This window comes from Hermetia illucens, chromosome 7 (assembly GCF_905115235.1).
Source record: "Hermetia illucens chromosome 7, iHerIll2.2.curated.20191125, whole genome shotgun sequence".
In the NCBI taxonomy this organism is placed as follows: domain Eukaryota; kingdom Metazoa; phylum Arthropoda; class Insecta; order Diptera; family Stratiomyidae; genus Hermetia; species Hermetia illucens.
Window position 1 is genome coordinate 7,355,263 of NC_051855.1, and position 24,245 is coordinate 7,379,507.

General features: G+C 40.6%; 1 protein-coding gene across 4 annotated transcripts in view; it reads left to right on the forward strand.

Moving 5' to 3' along the window:
- LOC119660900 (bromodomain-containing protein DDB_G0280777-like) overlaps nucleotides 1-24,245 on the forward strand; it is a 531,029-nt gene that overhangs the window by 15,775 nt on the left and 491,009 nt on the right. For all 4 annotated transcript variants that reach the window (XM_038069839.1, XM_038069841.1, XM_038069840.1 and 1 more), the window contains one exon: nucleotides 4,967-6,102. The gene's annotated coding sequence lies outside the window, so the exon portion shown is untranslated. The remainder of the gene's footprint in view (nucleotides 1-4,966; nucleotides 6,103-24,245) is intronic.

Consider the following 24,245-nt stretch of genomic DNA (forward strand, 5'->3'; position numbering starts at 1 on the left):
TACTGAGACGCCCGCATTCCTTCTCCACTGTTCTGCGTCAAGTGCCCTCGGGGGAACCCACCCGTCCACCATCTTGGGAGAATGGGTTCCACTGCATGGTGTAGCCAGCAATGTAATTGGCGCCCCTCTTTAATGCGTGACCTATCCACTGCTACTTCCGCCTTTTGATCACATGTGTGCTTGTGCGCTGACGAAGTTGTTCGTTTGCAACAATGTCAGGCCAGCGTACTTCGATAATAAGTTAAAAAAAGTGTTGACGTTGACTTGTAGCTTTTGAGTGACAGTGGGGGGTCACTTTCCATATAGTAACACATAAAGAACACTAGCACAGAACGGTCTAAACCTGATCTTGGTTCTGAAATGCATTTCCAGATTTTAGACAAGGCAACGAAAGCGGATCTAGCGGAGTTAATGCGTCGGGTACTATCCATTTTGGTATAACCGTCGGCAGAATCCACGCTTCCTTGATAGATAAATTGATCAACGCTTTGGATACTCTGCCCATTAATGCACATGACCTGTTAGATTGAGAACCCTGGTTTTGTTGGTGTTTATCTTCAGTCCAACTCTACCTGTCTCTTTATCCAAATTCAAAATAATTTGGTCAAAGTTCATGACTCAGTGAGCGAGCTTGAGGAAAGATGTCATCGTCCAGTGAATACCTCCACATCCTCCGGACGAAGGAGCACAAACTACCCTTACTGATACTGATGACGAAATGCAACACCGGTGGATTTCGCTTTCGACTTTGCAATCCTTCGAGATTTTACCTCAATGAATCCCGTGACATTTTGCACCATCCTATGCCGCTCTGACTACAGCTATTAGTTTTTTCGTACTCCAGATACGCTTCCTCTTCTAACTGTTGAGAGCTTTCCCGAAATCAATGAAGAGCAGGTGAAGCGAAGATTTAAACTCCGCGCATTGCTCCGAAATGATCCGGAGGGTATTGATATGGTCAATGCTGGAGGATCTGGAGCGGAAACTAACCTGCTCTCTGTCGATTCAGCTGTTTGAGATGTTCTTTGATGGGTTCCAGGGTTATTTTAGGCTGTTATTTTTGCGATGGTAGGGAGCACGCAGTTACCCCTCCAATTGTCATACTCAAAAGAGGTCCCCTTCTTTGACTTAGACTTGCACTGAAAATATTCGAGCCTCGGTTCTGCAGTGGTGACGAGCGTTCAATACACCTCGACAACTACAAAGAGAGAGATACCATGCGCACAGGTGACGTAGTGCGCTAACATAGATGTTGGGTTGAAGAAGGTTCTAGAGATAACTTCCCGGTTGATGTACAAATACAATGGGCCACCACGGCCTGAGTGCTCAAGATCCTGCAGCGTCTCCCCCACCACAAACAGGTACGAAAATGCATGACATGCATGTTTTGCATGGATAGTGATGAAAAATTGAAATAAGGACTTCTTGAGGTCGTCAAGCGAATAGAGCCTAATATCTACCATGAGAGCACCAGAATTTATTCGGATGATTGCAGCTATACCGATTAACTCCAAGCTCTGAACTATGAACACTAATTGTCAATTCCCAGCTCCCACTCGATACCTTATGAAGCACACAGTTTCAGATCTGTACTGAGCCTTATGTGCTCGTATGACTTTTGTCAACCATCATTCTACTAATTCTGGTATTGACAAGTAAGTCCATTGTAAATTCCCAGCTTATACGAGTCCTTACGAAGCATGGGGGGTTGTAAGAGTTATCGGTGTCGTTTCAGATCTTTACTGAACCTTAAGTGCTCGTATGAATATAAGACTTTTGTCAACCTCGAGGATCATTTTAGGGACATGTTAATACTTCCTGGTTCATTTGAATTGTACACAATGTGGGGTCCGAAAAGGTTATGTAGGAATCCCTGGGGGATCCTTGACATCTTCCATGCACCACGAAAGGTACCATTTCTAATAAATAAGGAAGTGTTGGAAAAGGCCTAAAACCATCTTGTGGTTATAAAAATCTCCTTTTGGGTTGTATTTTGTGGTTACACATGCAAGAGGGGGGTTTTAATTTTTTTTCACCAAATTTGGGATATTAAATCAAAGGTTTGAATTAGTACTTTTCAATGGTGACCTCAGTTCTGATATTTAAGGTGGTCTTCTACCGTCAAGCATAAATGCCGTAAAAATGGAACAAATCAAAATTGTCTAGCTCCAGGCATTTTCCTTTCTCCTTTGAATCCGGTCCCTTTTTGCAGCATGACTCACTTCACGCTCGGAACGGTCGATGCGTTTCTCATCTTCCAAAGTAATCCTTCGTTGAAGATCATTACTGCTAAGTGGGTGCAAATTTCAACCATCCGAGTTTGCCCGAGTGCATCAATTCAATCCAAATACAGTTTTTGAGGGATTCGTTGCTAATTTGAATGTGCGCACCCAAGGATCCTTCTAATAAATTGTCAGTCCTCGTATGTCGATTTCATCAACTGTGCAGTATGGGATCAATGGGAATTCTGTCATCCTGTCTGCTTGTCAAAGCTCCTTGGATTTCAGCCTAACGCCACTTGATGAGTGGAGCGGTCACATACCACTAAGCGCAGGTGTTCATATTCCCCCCTCCGAAATATCCATGAAGAAACATGCTTTTCACGAAATCCTTTTTATAGCGAAAAAAAATCTGAGAAAAATCACGAAGCTGCCACTTTACCGTGCCTACATGCCGAATCATCAGTAAAAACTTTCTGTTGGTTTTGTCCAGGACCTACAATATTTGGGACGCAAACTTCTTGTGCTAGTCGTTGATACCTTCTTACACCAAATGAAAGAGATCATCGATTGTGATTTGGGACCATAATAACTTTGGCCATTTTCGATTGTCAAGGGACGTACTATAATCTAAAAGCTACACTACTGGTGTTAAGCATGTAGATGCTGGTATACCTAGAGGCTGGTATACCTAGAGGCTGGAAGGTATTCCCTAGACGCTTCGCAAAGAGATCTACATTATCCTGTGCAGAATGAACCCTCTTCCCGTTTCCCTGTTTAATAGGTGGGATTTGTTGTGTGGGTCTTTTTTAAATCTTTCGCAGCCTTTAACAGTGAATAGCCTTCAACTTTTTGTGCTGTCAGATTTGAGATATATCCGCTGAAGGACTCGTTTTGACATTTGTTAATTAAGGCCTTTAGCTTGTTTGTTAGAAAGTTTAGGGTCTTTTTGCCTCTCTGTTGTGTGGTTCTCTGCAATAGTTTGTGAGCTCTAAGCGTTGTCCTAGAACAGCTTTTTTACGCTTGCTTCTTGGAATTATTTTTTGAAAGTTTTCGAGTAGTACATCCTCTTTAGCATAGCAGAATCTCGGGATATCGGCAAAGAAATATCTGGCTTATCCTCGCCTGCTTTCTCGGATAATTTTTGGCATAATTTCAAGTAACATGTGTTTCTAGTCAGAGAGGCAGTAGAAGTGAAGAAAAGTAGAAACCTTTGTTGGCGGGGACGGGGGGAGGGGGGTGGGGTTGTATGGGAATTCGAATTGGTGTGCCAACTTCGCTCAGGACCAGCCCCTACAAGAGTATGAGGTAACAATATTCCTTTCTTTCTCCGTGGATCTGTCTGTGAGACATATTTTGCTTTACTCCAATACTTCCAAGGCCAGTGCCAGATTTCTAAGATTCACCTGTCCCCTCTCAACTGGCATCCTTTGGATGGTAATTTCCTACGAGTCTGCTTACCCATGCTTAAAATATGGGCCTAGGACAACCTTTACCTTATGTTCGCCTTGAAATGACTCATTTTGTAGATTTAAAATAAAACGGATACGGATATTAATTTGTAACCAAGAGGGGGTCCTATATTTGTTAGGATTTTGCAAAATAGTCCATGCCAGCTCTAAATTTTGCCTTGATTTACTAGACTAAGAAAACATCAGTCTCTCATCCTTTTTTTCTCAGCTAGGTTGACCGTACAATTAGCTTCATTTTCCAGTTTTAGGTTACATGCGATTTGCCCAGAAGCAAGCGCTCCGTTACCTCATTCCTTTCCGCGTTGTATCAGGTGAAAACCGGACTTTTTTGGATGAACTGAAAACCGAACTTTTTTTGGATGGAAACAGTAGGTTATTTGAATTAATCAATGAATTTACATTTATTAAAAATATTGTCTATCGCTTGCGATCACTTTTGTCCCAACTTTCTGGTTGTAAATTAATTCCGCGTTGGAAAAGGTTTCGTCCTTTGAGGGCCAAGAAAGATTTAAGTCAATTTTTAATACCTTGTGCAGAAGTAAAGCGTTTTCCTGTGAGTGGGTTTTCAAACGAACGAAATAAATGGTAGTCGTTTGGTAGCGAGTTTGGTGAATACAGTGGGTTCCCAGCTACACCAGCAACATGTGACCGAGCATTGTCATTCTGGCGAACGAGTTATTTGTTGTCGATACAGGCTGTCCCATAGTGGTTTCACCTAATTTCAACAACTCGTGATGGATCGGTCCCTTCTGATTCCACCAAATACAAAGCATTAACTTAGAGCCGTGGATATTCGGCTTTACCGTCGATGTTCCTGGTTGGCCACTTCGGGTTATCATATTGTATCTATTTGTCATCTCCTGTACTAATTCGATCAAAAAATGACTTTATTTTGTAACGTTCGGGGTGCATTTCAAAGATGCATTATCGCCTTTTGACATGCCTTCACTTCAGTTTCTGTGGAATCCAATTTCCTACCTCATGGATGAACCCCAACGTTTTCAAACGCCTGGAAATGGTTGCCTCTGTCACGCCTAGTTCTTTTGCGAGCTTATCTTGCGTTAAGGGCCCCCCAACCAACCACCAACCCATCTGTACACACACATTTTCTCCATTCTCTCCTTGGACACAACTTGGTTTTTATGAGGATTAGGTGATTATGATTGCCCTAATGCCGACTTTTTTAAAAGATTCTCTGAAATTGAAAATCTCAAAATTGACAGTTCAAAATGTCTTATCTAATTTCTTGAATGGTTTCTTTCCTTTTTCTTTCAGCAGCATTTGATAAAATCGACAACCATTTCGAATTGCCCGAAGTTAATCGAGTGAAAATTATAAAATCTAAAATCAGAAATATTTTAAAACTGTTCCGATTTGCAATAAAACTTTCAAATTTCAATTGTTTGGAATTTAGTATTATAAATAATTTTCATTTTGTGATTTGCAGTGCAGATTTTGATGTAACAATGATATTAAGATTGAGCAAATTATGAGAAAAATACTAAAAGCAAATGGACAATAAATAAACAGTTTAGTTTTGGTATTACTTACTGACCTTTACAGATAAATAGAAAAGATACTGTGTGGCTGATATATAAAAGAAATGGAACTAAAGTGCAAAAATGTAGTCAAAAATGAAAATAATTCAAGTAAAACTAGTTTACTAAGGAAATAAACCCATCAAAATGAATAGTGAAAATTATAATGCTATTAATTGAAAATGATTTAAATCACAGTAAACTAGTGAAAAGTAATCTTAAAATAGTCAAACAAAAAAAAAGATAAAAATAATATAGTGATCGATTGCATAAACCAAAGACCATAAACAATAGTAACAACCATTATCGCCTTGCATGTGTGTCTGTTATCCGCGTCAACTTATATATTTATGTTAAATACCCATCGAGTGCCATTTCTGTGATTTTGATCCTTGGAAAATTCATTTCGCGATTTGGTAGTGTTCTAGTGTTTTGCTTCGTCGAAGAATTGAATGATTGTCTCAAGACAAGGAAATGAGATCGTTCTCCCCTCCCCCCCCCCCCACCAACGAAAAATGGGTAATTTCTTCGAACTTTTCGTGAAGGATAAGTGTTTAATTTTCGTGAATTTCTTGTGTTTATCTCGCGGTATATTTGATATTTAAGATTGTGATTAAAAATTGTGTAATTTGTGTTCGAATTAGTTACAAGTGAATTGTTATTTTTTGTTTGATTAATTGTGAAACAGAATTTTGAGTGATTTCATGTTTAAAGTTTAGTTTTTCCGTGGATCTGATGTGGCGAAGATAAAAAAAGGAAAATTTTTTGAAGAAAGTGAAAAAAAAAAAGTGAATTATCTTCTTAAATATAAACGTACAAGTGTTGTGTCTATATGAATACGAACAAAACAACATTTCTTCCCTTTGGTTGCAGGTAATACATTTATTTTATCTTATTTAGTTTTATTATATTAAAAGTGAGAGTTTCAAAATAATTTAAAGTAATTAATCTTTTTATAATACTTTGGGTGAAAGTGGTCTCGAATTCGAAGATAGTTTCAGTTAAAACATTAGCAAATCATTAGTACATTGAAACATATCAAAAGTAATGGAAATATTTTTTTATTTAACTCACATTAACATTTTTCGTACATTAAGAGCAATTGTGATATAAAAAAATTTATATTTTCAATGTTAGTTTTGGAAATATGGTTTCTGATTTCGCAAAATCATTTGTAAATAGATGATTTTGATATAAAATGATAGTCTCAATATATTGAAAGTGGTTGTCATATTTTCTAATTTATCTTTTGTCCATAAATGAGTTGTTGTTGATTATGATATTTTGATTATTAATGTTGTCAAAATTGATCTCTATTTGCTTAGGATCGTTGGTAAAAAGATAGTTTCTATCTCAAATACTTCGTTTAATTGCCATATTTTGAGCAATTATGATATTTTTATTCAATGTCAATCATAGTTGATTTGTCTTTCGGAGTATCTTTCAGTTCGGTGAATTAGTAACAATTCTGATACATAATGATAGTTTGAGTATCATTATGAAATGATAGTTTCAATATTATTATAGAATAAAATTATAGTTTCAGTATCATTATAAAATGATAGTTTCAATATCATTAATATTAATATAAAATGGTAATTCTATTTTATTTAAAGTACTTTTTATATTTTTTTATTCAATGTCCCGCTAAAATTGGCTTTTTTTTTCACAATATTTGGGTGATTTCGATTTCATAACATCTTCCATAAAGCTCATCTAACACTTATCGCTTTATATATGATATAATTGTAGTTGAAATGAATATAGTTATATTTAAGGGTTCCAAAAGATCATTTCATCGTTTCGAATCTCTACTAATCCATGCTACGTGTTAGATTAGATAAAAAGAATCAATTGTTTAACTAAATAGAAAATTGCCGTAAATATATTGATTTCATTAGCACGGCAATTATTGTGTTAACAATTTGGATTGTTAAAACAAAAACAAACGTTTATTGCTTCATCAAATGGTAGATCATGAGTGCCCGTCCTTCCAAGTAACCTAAACCATTGGATCATTTTCGTGATTTCTCATCCAAGAAAGTTCTTCGTCGATATTAATTGAGCTATAAATCGTAACTGAATCCATCTAATATCAATTGCCTTGAGTCTTTTCTTTGGGGATACATTAGAAAGCTATCACATGCATGTTTATGCAAACTATATGTTATGCCAACCGTTTTTTTTTTATATGAGAATCGGTTTAAATCCTTTTTTTGAGGGCCTATACACGCAAGAGATATCGTCTATACTTCCGTGTAATGCATTTTCTGTCGCATCAGATTGTTGCATCACGCAAAAGACAACGAACAAGAAATAGAAGAGATACCAAGCGAACAAATAATAATAACAACAACAGCATCATCATCATCAACAATAACAACAACAGAACCTACAGTTACTAAGAAGAATACCATGAAGAAGGAAGAAATTCTTTCGGAGGTCGGATTTTTTTTGTTGGTCTTTTTTTCTTTTTTGTAACACACCTTAGTTTGCCTGAATCGCAGAGACCAGTGTCAGGCTATCAAACGCATAGAGATAGAGATACATATTTGTACATCAACGAGAGAAAAATCATCTTGTTGTATCCAAAGAAAACAAATATATATAGATATGATGAGAAAGAAGGACTGGGAAAAGCATTGGGTAGGATGAGAGAAGCGATCGGATTAAAAATGCCCACGGATTTGGGACCCTAAAGTACTTAACCTGTGTTGATAACGATATCGATGCAGATGATGAGGTAAGTTTGAGCTGCTCGTACGTATTCAATATCTTTTAAATACTTACGGAGTGATATATCTATACAGATACATATGCTCATTCATATATGAATTGTACAGCCGTCGGGGAAAGATTGAATGAAGAAGATCAATGAGTAATCCACGGATTGTTGAAGTGTTGTGCAAAAGATGATTTAATTGTTAGACATATACAGATTAGGGGTTTCTACTAGGTCAGTCAAAGGGACTATTGGTGAATTTTAGTACAAAGTTTTAATATTTAAATAAATGGAAAATTAAATAAAAAAATGAAAATTAAAAATGAATAAATTATTAAATAAAAAAATTACAAAAAATAAAATAAAAATCTAATTGGTTCGCTTTAGAAAAAGTACTAAAGTATTTTTTTAAAATATGCAAAATTGAAAAAAATGCAATTTAAAAATGAAAAAATTATTAAATAAAAAATAAAAAAAAAATAGGCTAAAAATCTAATTGGTTCGCTTTATAAAAAGTACTAAAATTAAGGGGGTCCTTGAACTGTCCCACGAGGTAGCTTTGCTAGAATCCTGATCCTCTAATATCCATTCTGAGGCGGAAAGTGATTGGAATTCTTAACAATAACAGAAATAACCACCCTACAATTTGTACTCTGCAGTTTATCCAAATATATATATATAAATTCTGTCCCTATTTTGTCCACTCGATTAAGAGATGATTATCTTATAATACAGATATACGAGATTTGAGTTGATGATGATCATCATCATTTCTTTCCATAAAATACCTCGCCTCCGATATGTTATTTATCGTTATTGTCATTTTATTGTTTTATTTTGATTCTCGTTTTAACGAGGGTCCAACACTGAGAGGGAAAGCTGGAAACAACACACACAAAATATACCACCAAAAACATTATAAAAAAAAAGAAGGGAAGAAAAGTCCTATCTCCAAAGGCTCCAGTATACTCTTAGTCCCTGTGGATAAAGTGCGTGTGTGGTGTGCTTCGTCTTACAGTTTTATGCCGATCCAATTGCCGCGAAAAATCTTAGCCAAGTAGCAACTGCAGTATCTTCACACAGGATTCAACCGCATAGTGTGTGGAGTACGAGTGTAATATATACATATGGAAAACTCGTATATTTTTTTTGTTCCTGTTTTATTTAGTTCTGATCTTCTCTTAGTCGGTCGTCATGGATTCTGGATATTGACAATAAAATGCAACAATACAACAGCAACAACAACAATATGATGAGAAACACTATTATTTAAAGAAGACGATCTTGATCTTCTCGTCCGTTACCGGGGACAACATCTCAACATCTCGAGATATGTGAGGAAGTTGGGGATCCAGCATAGATTGAAAGACAAAAAAGGCATAAACCATCAAGAATCAGAGAAATTGCGGCAGTAACTTGCACTGAGTAGCTGCTGGTATACCGTGGCGCGCGGTCAGTAAACCATCATTTGCATTTTTTTATTATTGTTATAATTTGTAATATAAAGTCTCCTCGAAATGAGAATGCATTTCTTTGGATGATGATGATGGTGATGTTTTTGTTATCTGGCTCTATGTTGCTGTTGGTCTTGCTCCTCTACATGTTGTTGTTTGGTAGTTGTTGCTAATACATTCGGTGTTAGTTAGATGGTTGAGTAGGTGCATCATCAGGTGTATTGTGTATGCCAACTATACTAAAGAGCGGCAACGGAAACCAAGACGATGATGATGATGATGATGATGGTATGTTGCTATTATCCATGCAGAAAACCAAAGCATCACTAGCAACATCAGGTTTTATAAGATGAGAAAAATCCTGATGAAATATTTTCATCTTGGTCTACCGCCACAAAGTCACCTTTTTAACGGAGGGGAAGTAGGCGCCGGGGGAGTGCAGCCGGGGCATGATTTGAATGTCGTTTCATTACAGCTCAAATTGTTTCTTTAGGTCTTCTCGTGCTCGGTGGGGGATCACAACGGGGGCTAGTGGACATCCAAATAAACTAACTAAAATAGCAACAGTAAAACAGTAACCAGAAAATATATATAAAATTAGAAACAAATTAAATAAATAACATATAAATATTATAATATTTTGGAAAAATCACATAATAATATAAGTGATAAGATAATCAACAAATAAAAACAAAAAAAAAAAATTTACAATTTAAAAAAAAATATATAATATTAATATATAAATATATATTGAATTTAATAACAAAAATACAAGAATATTGTATAATTCCTGGTGATAAATAAATTAAAACCAAGTAATTAATTTATTTTGACACTTGTCTAATCCAAACCCCATCCGAATATCACGGCTGAACATGTCTATTATTCGCAACAGACTTCTAAGATGGTTGACAGTACCAGCATACAGCTTGATGTCATCTAGGTAGATCAAGTGTGTTAGTTTGCAAAACCATGCCCTCTAGCATCATTCAGTAACCATGAGAGGGGGTTCAGTGCCATACAAAACCAAAGGGGACTCAACGAATCCCCCTGGAAGATGCCTCTCCATATACGGATGGGCTCTGAGGTATTAGCACCCTCAGATGTACGCACCGATAAGGTGGTATGCCACCTGATTGTCGCCAAAAACTTTATTAGTTTCGGATCAATGCGATACAGATGTAGGATGTCGATTAGCCAGGTATGCGGAACGCTATCAAAAGCCTTGGCATAATCGATATAGAGGTTTCTTTGGCCTCTAGTTGCTTGTCCTACATTTACCGAGTCGATAATGAGTTGCTCTTTGCAATCCCTTGACCCAACTCGGCTACCCTTCTGACCCAACCGACTGAAACCAGAAATTCTGCACCCGATCCAGACCTGGGCCCCTCCAGTTCTTCGAGATGTTTATGGCTCGTCGAACTTGCTCTTCGGTAACATCCGCAAAATTCATGCCAGGTGTATTGGCATGGCGGGTGCCTTCGGCGGTGATCCACTCAGCATGCTGGGCAGGTAACCCCCAAAGTTCACCCCAATACCCTTTCGCTTCCGTCACCGAGAACTGTATTGTCTGGGCGCTCTGTTGGGATTCGTTGAGAGATCTGAAAAAGCTCCGCTGGTTCTTCGCGTATGTTGCATTCTGGACACGTCTGGAATAACTTTCGCCATACCGTCGTAACCGACTGCATATGACAGAAAGTTTCTGTTTTAGTGTGTCCAGAATTTCAACAAGGGGTGCCTCACAGGGGATAGCATAGTTCCGGTAAACCCTCTGCACTTTATTTCTCACCCGTCGGCTGGCATTGCCAGTGCTGATCTGAATCAGTCTAGCAATGTCCTGCCTTAGTGAGTACCGCCGACGTTCCAGACGAATTTTCCATGGTGGATCTCTTTTGTCACTCAAACTAATAACACGAAAGCGAATCTTCTGACCGTGCAATCTGATAGCCGCGACTTCACCACAATACACAAGTGATTGTAGTTGCAGCAGCGACATATCAGCACACAGTCGAGATGCAATCTCATCATTGATTTGAGATAGAATTCCCGGAGTTGCTGGAGATGCATAGAGCCTAAGGAATACCTGGTCTATGCAAAGGATCCATATTCGAGAATTCTATACACGCTCTTTGGAATTCGTCCCGAACCTCAGCGGAAACCTCAGCTAATATATCCACATCTTCCGCTAGAATCGCCGTTTCAACTATCAATTCATCTGCTTCACCTTTTCTAACCCTTCTTTGAAGTATGCAAAAAAGCTCCTCTTATTTTTGTATCCTCATCGACTTAGAGTTGCAGGCATCTTCTGAAAATCGATACTCTTTCCAAACGAAAACGACATATGGGAATATGCAAGTACTCTAAACAACAAGGTAATAACAATTTTCTCAAGGCGGGGTTATTCCACTAGCTTTCTTCTATCTGCAACGCCTTCCCGACCTTGTTCACTATTCGCAGTTTATTCGGGATTGCTCCGATAATGAAGGTCATCACATGTCATTCTTCCTGATAAACTACCATTTTTCCGACAAAATTTCACTTCACTTCACTTAGAATTTCACTTCACTTCACCTAGAATTTCTTCTAAGTTCGTCCTTTCCTCCACGAACCTCGGGCATTGGAAAAGTATGTGTCCTGGCTCCTCCGGGATCCCATTGCAGTTTGGACAATCAGGTGAGGCGTTCAACCTGTCATAAATCGAACGACCCTTTTCTAATTGGTCCCAACGCTGACACCATCTACTTGTGAATTTCTCCCCTTTCGACTGTTTTCACTTGAGATAAAGGGGAGAGTCGACCTGGTGTTATATATGTCCCTCATCTCGTCTATCAAGATGTTAATTGAACGGACGAGTACATCCTTAGAGCTGTTGTTCTTTAGACTGCATTCAGTTTATGTGCATTGCCTAAAATATGCAGTGTTGTTCTCCAAAATGGGATTGCGTACAGCTCACCATCCTAGCTATGAGCAGTCCCCGAGTATGCTGCGGACCTCTTATGTTCGGTATCATCCTTACTAGAGCCATACTCGTGGGGATGCTTCTTCTCAAGTATATTCAAAGTGCAGCTTAAAACTGAGCTTTGCATCTCTTGATGACTGGCTTCGATGTGATAACATGATTTCCTCTGCATTAGAGTTGCTAGGTTTACGCAAGGAGGGCAACGCGGATAACTCCCGCGACCATCATCACAGCCGGTTCTGAGACAGTGGGATAAGCAGACGCCACCCGCAAAGATCCTTCTTTCTGCACTTGTTAACGGCATCAGCCCATAACTCCGCGCCATAGATGTCCGGCCCTAGAATGGATTCTCGCGCTACTCCCGACGTGATCTCCATCCTCGTCTGGCTCTCTAGCGCCTTTAAGAGCAGAGTGCAGTTTTTCAGATAATCCCTCAATATCCGGAAGGGATAGCTTGGTACGTGGAATGAGTTTTCCAATGTGCCTACCATATCTGTCCATCTTACTGAATTGAAGGCATTTCTGATATCAAGCCAGCCGGCGGCTGCGTACCTTGGCTTGATGAACCGCGTCCACTATCTCCATAACAACATCCACCCGAACTGCCTTGTTGATAGCTCCCCGGCAGAATGGATCGCTTCCGTGAGTCTACTCTTGATGAGCTGGTGGGTATTTGGTATGCAGGCTTTCCGTAGAACCCCGATTTTCCAGGTGACAAGTTTATAGTCAAGTTTCCACGGGTCCACATTCAACTTGTTGACCAGGTTCTGTCAGCCGCGAGTTTTGCTTTTCTGTATGGCACTGAGGAGTCTCCTTTTTGCTGTATCTATGCTCTGGCTATATGGTACATACTCCTTTTGTCACGGATAGGCTCTCTTCTGCGCATGGAAGCCTCACACGTTCTTGGTATCAGGTTCATCTTTGGATTTACGACAATCTAAGCTACACCGCTACCATCGCCCGAAGCGCCCTTCAGCGCAATTCTGTCTGTTCCAAGAGTTTCGATGGACTTCCCGATGTTCATCCTCGCGATATTCCACACGCAGGGGAGTGCCGGCAAGAAGCGTCAACCACTTCGAATGCAGTGTACTTGTCTTCTAGGACTAAAGATGCCTTTCGCATGCTGGGCACCAAAACGTTGGCGTGAATCCGATGGTTAAAACTACGAGCCCGGTTCTCGGCGCTGCGCCAGTTCTAGGATTTTTTTCTCTCTGGGGTCTGGCTGAGGAATGCTCCATGCAAGGGCCCTAGCATTAAAATCGCCGCCTACCAGGATTCGCCGCCGATTCCTCCAGAGTACCAAGCCATTCGGCGTGAGGTAAACGCTAAAAAAACTTTATTTCTAATCACCGAATCCAGACAAACCCATCCCCTCGGCCTTGGACAAGAACACCAAATCGAATGTCGTCCCGAAACCAGATGGCAGCGGCACTCGATAAGTTCCGGTATTGCTCGCTGATTAGCCCTAGATCAGCCTTTACCTCCGCAATGAACTGTGCTAGCAACTTGTTTAGCGCCTGCACTTCGGTGCATCTTAATTTGTAGGATGTAGATAGTGCTAGTTACTCCCTATCCCATTCTCCCATTCCGAACCCGCAGTGTGTGCAACGTTCTCACCAGACGCGCCACGACCCCTGCAGCGAATATAACTTTTGCTTTCATTACAAGTCTTCCCTTGGTGATCTATTTGATCGTATCAGCGGCATGCTATCCTCCTGCCAGGTACCTTGAAAGTTATTGACGTGTGTCTATAGTCCAGGGGTTATCCGCATTAGTGCCCTGTTTACTATCCATCTAAGATGTTTCCTCGCATATTGCTTGGGGACTTCCACGGCAGCGAGTTTTGGTCTCAAACATTTATAAGGGTTTGGTTACGTCTGGACATTCACACTTTATGGCCTCCTCCACTTCGACCTTTTCTGTAAGGCAGTCAAGATTTCGGATTTATAGGGAGACCATACGCTCTAGACTAGAAACAACAGCCTTCTCCCGCAGTAACCCCTTGACCGCTCCGCAGAACGTACTCTGACTGGTTGTCTTCGGATCTAGTTCTACGAGGAGGGTAGTGGACCCTTCGTTTTCCGCATGACGCTTCTGCTCTGTTGTTTTCGGGTTTCATCCTGTAGCGGATTTCACTAAGGACTTCCGCAAATGTCGACTTAATGAGCGGAGCCGACGGTCTAGTTTCTCTTCGTTTTTTTTCCAGTTCGTTGCAGTAGGCTATCTGCAGTTTGTTTGCCACTTGCGGTCTTCTCAGCGGGAAGAGCCTTTCCTGTTTGGCTCTAGATAGGACGGTCGAGTGCACTTCCACGATTCGGACTAGTGATTTTAATTGTTTTTTTCTCGGAACAAGGAAGGGACACTACATGGTGTTGGGGTTCAGTCGCGCCCTCGGTAAGGCATCTTCTTTATTTGGGCGTCCCGGTGTCAGTCCTTCCTGCCTCTTTCGCTGGTCGCTGCGGTGAGCGACGCATTTTCGTGCTGCGCCCAAACACAGTCAGTTCTTCCTTCTTCCCTGATATTTCGTCGATTTTTTTGTATTGTCATTATTCTCCGGGACCGCACTAGTCAGGGCGGGTGCACCTCCGAGGATACAACTCCTAGCTAGTTCCTTAAGGCTTGACTTACGCTTAATTGGTCCCGGAACTAACGGAAAGATCAGCGCTTGTTCGGGGCAACGAGATCTACTATGATTGAATCCACACTACCCGACTAGGGTTCGAAGGGGCTGGATCCTGATAAACGTCAAAACTGTCACCATGGCAGAGCTAGGCTGATATCACGCCATCAACGTCGGCTGTGAACTGCCGACGACTCCGTTGACTTCCAACTAGGGGGTCAAAACTACTTATTCGGGCACCTCGGGGACATCACATCCCGTATCTTAAGCGACCCATCAAAGGTCGCTGACAACCGCTGAGAGTACCATGAAACGTACTATGTCACTAAAAGATGCACCACACTATCTAATGCAAGCATGTTTACTTTTAATATTAGTGAAATATTGCCAAAAACTCTTTACGCTTTTGGAATAAACAAAGAGACCCCTCAAAGTACACATAAGTGTTAAGGTTCGGAATCCATCTTTCTTGACTCACATACTTAACTTGAAAGATTCAGTACACTCTTTACTGTTGAAAATAACAAAAAATAACAAAGATATAATGAATGTATGAAATTTTTGTTTTAAAGATATCTTGGAACCAAAAATTAAAAGTCTACAAAACAGAAAGAAAATCAAACAACCAAAACAAGGAAAATAGTATACAAATTGGTTAGAAAAACCACACCTTTTTGCGGCCCCCTTCCTCTGTCTTCATCCCAGTCTTTGTTCTGCACTTGTATCTAATTTATTTTTTGTTTAGATTTCATCATTTTTATTATTAAAATGTTAAGTAGTTAAGCAGCTCAAACAGTTGTGTATTGCTTCGGTGAATTTTGGGTTTTTTTTTTTTGTTTTGTCCATTCAATTTTGCATGGGGGAATTATGGAAGGCCAGATATACTGATGCCTGATGCTTGTCTAAATACAGGAAAACACACCAAATAACCCAGCAACAGAAGCACCAGCAACAACAATTAACCTGCTGCTGTGAGCAACAAGAGTGGAAGAGAAAACATTGTAAATTGATTGTTTAGAAAACTAAGAAAACTTTATGAGAAATTCCCAATTCCATAATTGATGACAATGATGTCGTTGTTGAGTTAGATACGGTTGAAATGTAGATATTGGTATCCAATGTTTTCTTTTTTCATCTTTGAGATCTACTAAAAGGTTGTAGGCTTTGTGGGTCGGGTGCGGTGTTTTCATAAAAGAAGATTTTGTAGTTTCATTGAGAGGAACATAGATTCATGGAGCTGTTACCGGGCTGATGACGAAACATCAATATTTGAGACACCTGCGACAATATGTAGATATAACAATTTGTTTGCTAAATTTTTCGAGTCCTCAGTGTACAGGCTTCTGTCATTAAGTTGTCAAATTGATCTAAAATCAAGCCCATTGATAGGAGATTAAGTAAGATGACTTTGATTTATACTACCTCATTTATCATCATCTTTCTAATATTTAAATGTATATATAAAACTGAATTTTATAATTTTATACCATTTAACAATATATTTATATATATTTCTATAAAAAACTATAATTATAATTATACATATAAATATACTAGTATAATTACTATATGTAATTATAGATCTTTCTTCTCGTCAAGGTTCACATCCAACCACCTCCAAATAACAATACTAAATAAGCTATTTCTATTAATGTTAATTGTTATTATTCTGCGCCCGTACTACTATTTTAATTCCAGCATTGTTAATTCACCGGCTTAAGATTGAGAATCATTATATACATTCCACATTTTAAGTTCCAAATAAATCAAAACTGAATCACACAACCTTTAGCAATAACAAACCATTTCTTTGTTTTATATAAAATCAAGACTGCCTAATGGGTTTCCCATGTTTTGCCTGACCATCAAGCCCGAATAAAACCCAAATTTGCTCTCCAGAAAAAAACTACGCGAAAAAAGGGAAGCAAGAAACAACTTTTCGACAGAAATCTGCATAAGATGCATTGTTATTTGCAAAAGAATTGTTAAATTATATAAAGGATAAAGTATCCCTTTCAATATAGCAGTTTTATTGGAAAAAATGTGGATTCTATTTTCGTGGAGAGTATGTATCGAGTTCTTGACCAGCGGAATCGTACCAAGGAAGGGGTTCTATTTTTTTTAATGGGGGGGGGGGAATATTCCAGATATATCGAAAAGGAGGTGTGCAGTTTTTATCTCTAAATATAACCCCACTGGGTATTGAATGGAAATGGAGGTTTAGGAAATGATCAATTTCAATTATTTCAAAGAGACATTCCAAATCCAAACGCTCATGGTTACGCTTGTTTATAATGTTAGCCATTGAAATAGGATATCATTATATTTTGAAAATTTAATACAGAACCTCATTAAGTTTACCCGACAACCGTAAAAATTACAAGAATATGGGCTAATAATATTGAGCATGATTGTGGAAAGTTTGGTAAAAATCCTACTATGTATAACTAACAAAGTTATAATAGGGCAAAGTTTCCTCTTGACTGCAACCGGAGACATATAATATCAGTCTCACATTGAGGTGAATAGTTGGACATATTCAGTGCATATACCCTACAAGCTATGCACAAATGAAACCATCGCCCATAATTGTTACATAAAATCTTACATAAAAACGCCAAAAATATATTTCATTGATCTACCCCTAGACATCATTATCATTGCTCACTACTATTAAACTTCCGAGGCTAGTGCCAGACGAATATGAGTTTATATTTCTCTAAATCATTGGAACTTGGGTTTATCAAGCATTCTTGCAAAATGTCAGTCAAAGCCACACAAAACTGTTTCAAACGTCCCAATTATAGGAATAATGCAACTCTCATTGTCTTCTTATTAGCAGCGTTTTATTTGAGCACAGAACTTGCCATACGGTCAGTTGGCATTCGCTGAGCAACAACGAACGTCTCATCAGATCGACCACATTACAGTCAGCAATGAATTGAAAAGGTACCTTATTGATTCGCCCAAAAAAAGGATCGAGGAAATCAGTATGTCGACCTCTAAAAGGGTAATCTCAAAGAGATCCTCCTTGATTGTCTTTTCGGATAGGAATAGCGATCAGACACCCCAAATACTATTCAGCAATAGGAGACCTTCCTTACTGTAAGAAAGTTGAAGTATGTACGCTAGGAAAGTTGAAACCCCCACCCCGCATATCGAAAATATCGATGAACATGTTGCCAACATCAGAAGAGCTTTTATATCTAGCAAATTGCCGCTCAGGTTTTCCGCTATATCATCGCTTCTGGACTGTGTTTCCCTTAAATCTAACCTAGGTCGGAGTCACTTCCGATAATAAACTCTGTTTCGACCCCTATTGCCTCGGAAGTCACCAATCGAGCAGCAAAATTGTCAGGTTTTATACTTCGCTCCTCTTTTGATTTTGACTCCATCCAAACCTCCTTAGCTCTTTTCAATTCCCGCGTGAGGAATGCCCTCGAGTACTGCTCCCTGATCTGGTCACCTTCCCTTAGGATAGGATAGGTTAATATTACCTTGCCCTTGAAAATTTGCAACTTAAATTCATCCGTTCCGTCTTCTTTAAGAAAAACTTCCCTCATTTGGACTACCCCTTCCGCCTCCGCTTACTGAACTTCCCTTTTCTACAATAGCGTAGATCCTATCTGGATTTATGCATATTTTTTAAACTTTCCTGGGGTCTGATGGACTGCTCCGCCTCTAACGCCATCATCATACATTTTCAACGTGCCCTTCGTAGAACTCGAAGTTTACTTCCATTCGCCGATTCCTAGACTTTATCGAAGTTACAATGGATAATAGCTCAGTCCTTTAACCTTTTCTACACGTTTCAAGATCCCTGGGGGTGCTGAGTCCCGATGTCGCGTGTCGGGATGGTGGAATTGCCCGCATCTTCGATACCGCGTCCCTATCCCGATGTGCGGGCGTAACCCACTTGCTGTTAAACGCGAATATGGGCTGATCTTCAAAATCAAAGTGAACTTATTTAGCGGATCAATCCACTTAAGCGAAGTAAAGCCTATCATCAACTAAATCCCTTCCCATGCTCTTATTTGAAAATTCTGGGAATCCAAGTTTTATTTTCCAAGGAATGCAAAAAGGGGATGAACGTCAAGTTGCCAAAGAAAGATACCAGTCTTAACTACAATGATTGGAAGGGTATTTTTGCACTCTCTGCTGTCTCTCTGCACCTACTGTGACAATCCTTTCAGTGAATTATCCACCTCGTAGTAGAGATACCTTTTCGAAATCTCATACAGCAGAGGAAAGTAGCTAGAGGTACCTAATTTGGCCAAAGTGTCCACAATTCAACTACAGTTGGCCAAATCAAAAGCATTCCTCCGATTCATTTTCACGTGGGTCTCGATAAGCCGATCTACTCCCACCTCATCCACTGAGTGGTAGATGAACTTTTCAGTTTGCACGATTCAAATCTAATCGGGCCTGCTCTTAGTAGTCAAACTATTCGGGAGGATTACTACCTTCAATACATCCACAGGTCTACCATAGTTCCTCTTCGGAGGATATCAAGAATACATCCTATTGAATCATGAGCACCCTCCTCCTCCTCCTGTTATTATTTCCGACAAGCACACCCCAATTGAGACGATTTTAGTTCAATATTGGTTTGTAGGCAGTGCCACAAGGTTCCGTTTTAACCTCATTGCATAGCATGTAATTGGGCCACCTTTTTCATCGCTGTCCCCTTGGGGCGGTGACATTACTTCAAGATGACCCAGTATTCACTGTGGATGCAGAACTCACTTATCCACCAAACCATATTTTTCATCAACGAGGTACTGAAGAATGTAAAGGTTTTAAGTAGGACTTAGTCCCTATTCTTCACCGCCGAGCTTTTCCATTCCAATGTCCACGTGATGAAATCGGCAGACATTATTTAGAGCTATTCACTCTGGAATACAACACCAGACTGTCTAAAATCTCCTTATATTGTGGTATTGTTTCACTACGAGGGGCCTTGCAGCTGCAAATATGGACGCCGCTGATTTTGGTCTTTACGAAACAGACTCCCGGGAATGCCACTGCTCGGCCTTGCACATGGGTATCTTTTACCCAAATATCCTGAAGAACTATAATTTCGGTAGGATCCACGTCCAAATTTAACTTCCGAATAGTCTCTAATCGCCTGAGTTGGCTGGCTCAGTTATGGATTTCCAGTACGATCTCTAATGAGGTGCCACTTTTCTCTGTACTTCATTTGCTCTTTCGACCTTTTGTACTGACGGGCGATCCCCATGAATCAGGCACAATCACTGTCAGCGGCAGTGATCTGCCCAGAACTGAGCGAGTTAAATACCTCGGGTCAACGCTATCAGCCAATGGAGAGCTGCGTTATGAAATTGCTTCACGCATTAACGCAAGCTGGATGAAGTGCGCTCCACAACTGGTGTCCTTTGTGATCGACGTATCAACGAACGTCTCAAATCTAAAATTTACCGCAATGTCGTCCGTCCAGTCGCTCTCTATGGTTCTGAGTGTTGGCCGACTATAAAAGACAATGAACGGCGTCCTACGGTAATGGAGACGAAGATGCTATGTTGGACTAGTGGCGTGACACGTTTAGATCACATCCGAAAAGAGGATATCCGCGATCGTTATGGGGTTGCACCGATCGTGGAAAAGTTGCGAGAGAGGTGTCTTCGATGGTATGGTCACGCCATTCGTGCAAACGAGAATTCACTTGCCAAGATCGGTCTGAACATCGATACGCTGGATGGGGATTTGAAAGCCTCGAGATTGCACCCAGATCAGGCATTCGATAGAGCCAAATGGCGAAGCCGGTCACGATGAGCCGATCCCGCTTGTGAACGGGACAAAGGCTGAAGAAAAAGAAGAAGAACGAGAAAGTCGGGGAACATTTTACCACCATCAGAAGAGTTTTTATTTCTAGCAAATTGCTGTTCACGTTTCAGAGACTTGTTGAAGAAGATTGACTTTAAGCTGTTTTCCGCTATATCGTCGCCTATGGACTGTGTTACCCTTCAATCTAACCTAGACACTCTGGTTCGTTGGTGCTCTGCTATTTGTTTAACGCTAAACGTCAGAAAGTGTCAATATATGTGTTACTCCCCTAAATCCTCACCTACTTCCTTTTTTTACTCTCTTAACGGGCGTTCCTTATCTTACCTAAATTCCACTCAGGACCTCGGCATCACTTTCGACAATAAGCTTCGCTTCAACATCGATTGCCTTGGAAGTCATCAATTGAGTAGCAAAATTGTCAGGCTTTATACTTCGCTCCACCTTTTATTTTGACTCCATCCAACTCTTCTTAGCTCTCTTCAATTCCCTCATTAGGAATACCTTCGAGTACTGTTCCGTGATCTGGTCGCCTTTCCGTAACTGTCATTGTCTTGTCCTTGTAAATATGCAACTTGAATTCACCCATTCCCTCTTCTTTAAGAAAAAACTTGCTTCGTGTGGATCCTCCCGCCTCCGCTTTCTAAACCTCACCTTCCGACAAATGCGTAGATTCTATCTGGATTTATGCACAACTGGGGTCTGATGGACTGCTCCGCCTCTAACGACCTCACCTGTCGTCTTATAATACGGTCTAGTCGAGAATCTGTGTCATCTTGACATTTTTCACCTTGGTCTCCTGTCAGGCTGTCAACAATTTCCATTACCGTCCAATGTGACGGCAGAGGCAAATTCGTGGTGGCGTTCAGGTTCGCGCCTCCGAGGTGCCGCCACATCACATCACATTCCAGCGGAGCAAACCGACCACGTGGTCACTGAGCGAATCTGACGCTTTGCACTTTTTTGAAGCGACCACCAGCCTCGACAAGGAGACCCACTTAGGCCCGCCCCAGATGTCGAGTTTAAACGAGTGCTCGCCTCGTTCCCGAACTCTTAAAGGTCTCTCCTATGGTGGTTGCTGCGGCCTCCGAGGAGCGTCCACCATAATGAGGACCTGTCTATATGTTTCAAGATCCCTGGGGGTGTTGACCTCCGATGTTACATGTCGGGACGGTGGAGTTGGCCGCATCGTTGAAACCGTGTCCCTATCTATCCCGATATGCCGATCTTGGAAGATCAGAGGAAGATCAAAGTGAAGTTATTTAAAGGATCAGTCCCCTTTTATCAACCGGATCTCTTCCTATGCTCTTATTCCAGGGAAGCCAAGTTTTCTTTTCTAAGGAGTGCAAAGAGAGGCTGAATGTTAAGTTGCCGTGGAAGGATACCAGTCTTAAGTACAATGATTGGAAGGGTATTTCTGCACTCTTTGCTGTCGCAAATATACTAGCTAAAAGAGTCCTAAACAGCTGGAACGCTTGATCGCCCAACAACAGCCTAATTTACTCTCTGCATCCTTTTGTACCGACCACATTCGGACCATTGTTAACAACCTGACCCCATAAGCCTTTGATTCGGTTTTTTCTCTCTTCAGATTCAGTTTAATTATCTGCAAACACGAACCTTTTCGAATAGCAGAGGAAAATAGCTAGACGTACTCAATTTAGCGAAAGTGTCTCCAATTCAACCCCAGTTTGCCAAATCAAAAGCATTCCTCGTCAGGTGACAGGTGACTTTAGGGCCTCGATAGGCCGATCTACTCCCACCTCTTTCTCTGACTGGTAAATGCATTGTTCAGCTTGCACGATTTTAATCTGTTTATGAACTACTTGGGCCTGCGCTTAAAAGTCAAACCATTCCAGAGGTTGACATCCAATACATCCACAGATCTATCGTAATTCCTCTTCGAAGGAAATCAAGAAAGCATTAGTTGACATCCACCCTCCTCCTCCTTTAGGAAAAGTGCTGCGATTATATTTGACAACAGGCATGGACACCTTACTTGGGGCAATTTTTGCCCGCGTATTTTGTTCAATATAGGCTTGTAGGTAGTGCCACAAAAATCTCTATTAACTTCATTGCATAGCCAACTGTAATTGGGCCACCTTTTTCTTCGCTGCTCCCTTTGGGCCGTGACATTATTTCAAGATGGCTTAGTTGCTGATCGAATTTTATCTCTCGAAAAGTGAGTACGCATTCGATATTGATTAGTAGAATGTCTAGTCACGTAAAGGTTTGGAGTACAGTTTGGTCCCTGCTGTTCGTCGCCCAGCTTCTTTATTTAGAAGGTCCACGTGTTGAAATCGGCAGACATTATTTAGAGCTATTCACTCTGGGATACAACACCAGACTGTCTAAAATCTCCTTATATTGTGCTATTGTTTCACTACGAGGGGCCTTGCAGCTGCAAATATGGACGCCGCTGATTTTGGCCTTTACGAAACGGACTCCCCTCTATGTCGTCCATGTGGGCGAATCTCCGCTGACTTTTCCATCAAATAGCCATCCTTCAGCCTTATGGCAATTATCCTGGTACCGATAAAAGTTCCTGCTATAATATATCTAGAATGAAGGCAAGTGTATGTTCTAAATTGTCCGCCCAATGTTCCCTACCACCTCCTGGAGAACTGTCTGGAAGTTTTCCTCCTTCCAAAGTGGCAGTGTCCGCAGATATCCCTAGCTTCCCTAGGTGATAGTTCTGCCGACAATGACCAGTGAGAATTCCCACTATGCTTCGGAGGTTCTTTTTGGTGAGGTTTAAGCAATCCTTTGTACGCATGGGTTCGTATCCCCCAATAAGCACCCTGGACTGCTCCATCCCTGGTAGGCCCGCCCAATATAGTTAGTTCCCTCAACCGTTTCTCTTCGTTTCTTAGATTCACAGTCATGAAGCCGTTTCAGATTCCACAGAAGGGTTCTGGCCCGTGTAAAGGCATCCCTGCTCCCTTCTTGGCTAGTTCATCCGCTGCCTCATTGCCCTCCAACCCAGCATGGCCTGGAACCCAAAGTATCCAGACCTTGTTGGACGAGCCGAGTGCATTCAATCTCTCAAGGCATTCCCATACCAGTTTAGAGTTTACCTGGTTGGACCTAAGTGCCTTGATCGCTGCTTGGCTATCGGTGAAAATAGCTATGTTCTGCTCCCTGTAGTTCCTTTGCAGATTAAAGGAGGCACATTTGTCTATGGCGTAAATTTCCGCCTCGAATTTTTTTTTGACCAATGACACCGGCACCCGCTCCCTCTGCTATGAGGGATCCGTCAGTGTACCAAGTAATCAGTTGCTGGTTTAAGCCATATGTCGCAGCCAAGCTCTCCCAGTTTGCTTTGTTACCCCAACGTGTTTCAAACTTCTTATCGAAGTGAAACCTCGTTGTCATGTTGTCCCTCGGTATCAGTAATTCGGGATACCGGCTAGAAAGGATATCAATCTTCCTTCGATTTAGGCAGCTCCCCGCCTCACT